This window comes from Schistocerca gregaria, chromosome 5, assembly GCF_023897955.1.
Source record: "Schistocerca gregaria isolate iqSchGreg1 chromosome 5, iqSchGreg1.2, whole genome shotgun sequence".
In the NCBI taxonomy this organism is placed as follows: domain Eukaryota; kingdom Metazoa; phylum Arthropoda; class Insecta; order Orthoptera; family Acrididae; genus Schistocerca; species Schistocerca gregaria.
This window is the reverse complement of record NC_064924.1, coordinates 422,894,898-422,899,020: the sequence shown is the minus strand read 5'-3', so window position 1 is coordinate 422,899,020 and position 4,123 is coordinate 422,894,898.

Sequence of the window (4,123 nt, the reverse complement as noted above, 5' to 3'; positions counted from 1 at the left end):
CAACTATAACCGTATGAGTGGGGTATTTATTTGTTACGAGACTCAAACTTTCTCTGAACTGTTCCGCAACTGTATCATCGGAGTCTGGGGGTCGGTAGAAGGAGCCAATTATTAACTTAATTTGGCTGTTAAGTATAACCTCCACCCACACCAATTCGCACGGAGTATCTACTTCGACTTCACTACAAGATAAACCACTACTGACAGACACAAACACTCCACCACCAATTCTGCCTAATCTATATTTCCTGAACACCGTCTGAGACTTCGTAAAAATTTCTGCAGAACTTATTTCAGGCTTTAGCCAGCTTTCTGTACCTGTAACGATATCAGCTTCTGTGCTTTCTATTAGCGCTTGAAGCTCAGGGACTTTTCCAGCGCAACTGCAACAATTTACAACTATAATTCCGACTGTTCCTTGATCCAAGCACGTCCTGTAATTGCCAAGCACCCTTTGACATTGCAGCCCATCCCGCACTTTCCCGAGGCCTTCTAACCTAAAAAAACGCCCAGTCCACGCCACACAGCCTCCGCTACCCGTGTAGCCGCCAGCTGAGTGTAGTGAACTCCTGACCTTTTCAGCGGAACCCGAAACCCCACCACCCTATGGCGCAAGTCAAGGAATCTGCAGCCAATACGGTCGCAAAACCGTCTGAGCCTCTGATTCAGACCCTCCACCCGGCTCTGCACCAAAGGTCCGCAGTCGGTTCTGTCAACGATGCTGCAGATGGTGAGCTCTGCCTTCATCTCGTAAGCAAGACCGGCAGCCTTCACCAAATCAGATAGCCGCTGGAATCCAGAGAGAATTTCCTCAGATCCAAAGCGACACACGTCATTAGTGCCGACATGTGCCACCACCTGCAGCTGGCTGCACCCTGTGCTCTTCATGGCATCCGGAAGGACCCTTTCCACATTGTCGAACGCTTTTTCCAGGTCGACAAATCCTATGAACGTGTTTTGATGTTTCTTTAGCCTTGCTTCCATTATTAGCCGTAACGTCAGAATTGCCTCTGTCGTACCTTTACTTGTCCTAAGGCCAAACTGATCGTCACCTAGCGCATTCTCAATTTTCTTTTCCATTCTTCTGTATATTATTCTTGTAAGCAGCTTCGATGCATGAGCTGTTAAGCTGATTGTACGATAATTCTCGCACTTGTCAGCTCTTGCCGTCTTCGGAATTGTGTGGATGATGCTTTTCCGAAAGTCAGATGGTATGTCGCCAGACTCATATATTCTACACACCAACGTGAATAGTCCTTTTGTTGTCACTTCCCCTAATGATTTTAGAAATTCTGATGGAATGTTATCTATCCCTTCTGCCTTATTTGACCGTAAGTCCTCCAAAGCTCTTTTAAATTCCGATTCTAATACTGGATCCCCTATCTCTTCCAAAACGACTCCTGTTTCTTCTTCTATCACATCAGACAAATCTTCACCCTCATGGAGGCTTTCAATGTATTCTTTCCACCTATCTGCTCTCTCCTCTGCATTTAACAGTGGAATTCCCGTTGCACTCTTAATGTTACCACCGTTGCTTTTAATGTCACCAAAGGTTGTTTTGACTTTCCTGTATGCTGAGTCTGTCCTTCCGACAATCATATCTTTTTCGATGTCTTCACATTTTTCCTGCAGCCATTTCGTCTTAGCTTCCCTGCACTTCATGTTTATTTCATTCCTCAGCGACTTGTATTTCTGTATTCCTGATTTTCCCGGAACATGTTTGTACTTCCTCCTTTCATCTATCAACTGAAGTATTTCTTCTGTTAACCATGGTTTCTTCGCAGCTACCTTCTTTGTACTTATGTTTTCCTTCCCAACTTCTGTGATGGCCTTTTTTAGAGATGTCCGTTCCTCTTCAACTGTACTGCCTACTGCGCTATTCCTTATTGCTGCATCTATAGAGTTAGAGAACTTCAAACGTATCTCGTCATTTCTTAGAACTTCCGTATCCCACTTCTTAGCGTATTGATTCTTCCTGACTAATGTCTTGAACTTCAGCCTACTCTTTATCACTACTATATTGTGATCTGAGTCTATATCTGCTCCTGGGTACACCTTACAATCCAATATCTGATTTCGGAATCTCTGTCTGACCATGATGTAATCTAATTGAAATCTTCCCTTATCTCCCGGCCTTTTCCAAGTATACCTCCTCCTCTTGTGATTCTTGAACAGGGTATTCGCTATTACTAGCTGAAACTTGTTACAGAACTCTATTAGTCTTTCTCCTTATTCATTCCTTGTCCCAAGCCCATATTCTCCTGTTACCTTTTCTTCTACTCCTTCCCCTACAACTGCATTCCAGTCGCCCATGACTATTAGATTTTCGTCCCCCTTTACATACTGCGTTACCCTTTCAATATCCTCATACACTTTCTCTATCTGTTCATCTTGAGCTTGCGACGTCGGCATGCATACCTGAACTATCGTTGTCGGTGTTGGTCTGGTGTCTATTCTGATTAAAACAACCCGGTCACTGAACTGTTCACAGTAACACACCCTCTGCCCTACATTCCTATTCATAACGAATCCTACACCTGTTATACCATTTTCTGTTGCTGTTGATATTACCCGATACTCATCTGACCAGAAATCCTTGTCTTCCTTCCACTTCACTTCACTGACCCCTACTATATCTAGATTGAGCCTTTGCATTTCCCTTTTCAGATTTTCTAGTTTCCCTACCACGTTCAAGTTCTGACATTCCACGCCCCGACTCGTAGAACGTTATCCTTTCGTTGATTATTCAATCTTTTTCTCATGGTAACCTCCCCCTTGGCAGTCCCCTGCCGGAGATCCGAATGGGGGACTATTCCGGAATCTTTTGCTAATGGATAGATCATCATGACACTTCTTCAACTATCCTGTGGATACACGTTACGTGTCTTTAAAGCAGTGGTTTCCAATGCCTTCTGCATCCTCATGTCGTTGATCATTGCTGATTCTTCCGCCTTTAGGGGCAATTTCCCACCCCTATGACAAGAGAGTGCCCTGAACCTCTGTCCGCTCCTCCGCCCTCTTTGACAAGGCCGTTGGCAGAATGAGGCTGACTTCTTATGCCGGAAGTCTTCGGCCGCCAATGCTGATTATTTATCAAAATTTAGGCATTGGCGGGGATCGAACCGTGGACCGAAGACGTTTTTGATTATGAATCAAAGATTCTAACCCTAGACCACGGACCCACCCCGTGACGAAACGCGCCGCTCTTCTTTGGACCTTCTCTATCTCCTGTGTCAAGCCAACCTGGTACGGATCCCACACTGATGAGCAATACTCAAGTATAGGTCGAACAAGTGTTTTGTAAGCGACCTCCTTTGTTGATGGACTACATTTTCTAAGGACTCTCCCAATGAATCTCACCCGACTTACCAACAATTAATTTTATATGATCATTCCATTTCAAATCGTTCCGTACGCATAGTCCCAGATATTTTACAGAAGTAACTGCTACCAGTGTTTGTTCCGCTATCATATAATCATGCAATAAAGGATCCTTCTTTCTATTTATTCGCAATACATTACGTTTGACTATGTTGAGGGTCAGTTGCCACTCCCTGCACCAAGTGCCTACACGCTGCAGATCTTCCTGCATTTCGGTGCAATTTTCTAATTGTGCAACATCTCTGTATACTACAGTATCATCCGCGAAAAGCCGCATGGAATTTCCGACACTATATACCAGATCATTTATATATATTGTGATGGCGGTGGTGTTTATAGCGTGTGAGAGTGTTATATTTTCGAAGTTTCTATGAAATTTGAGGTTTTAAATTCCGTGGCTTACTTGCTGCAATTATGCCTTGAAAATGGCACGGTGCTCTCCTGTCGAAAGGTCAGCGGTTGTCGACGACGTCACACGGTTGCATTTCCGTACCTTATTAGAATACAGCAATGTTGCCCTGCTAACACTGCTTGTCAGGTGTACCGATCTCTCTGATCTGCCTGACTGCGAGAACACCATCCTCACTGTAATCATCATCAGTGTAAAATCCCCGTACTTTGAGTCTTTTTCTTTTCTTTTACAAAGAGCTGCTCTCTACATAGTACTTCGCAGAGTACAGCTAGTGTGCTGGTCGTCAAGAGCAGGAGTGGAGTCGCGCAAAGTCCTGCACTTTGTACGCCG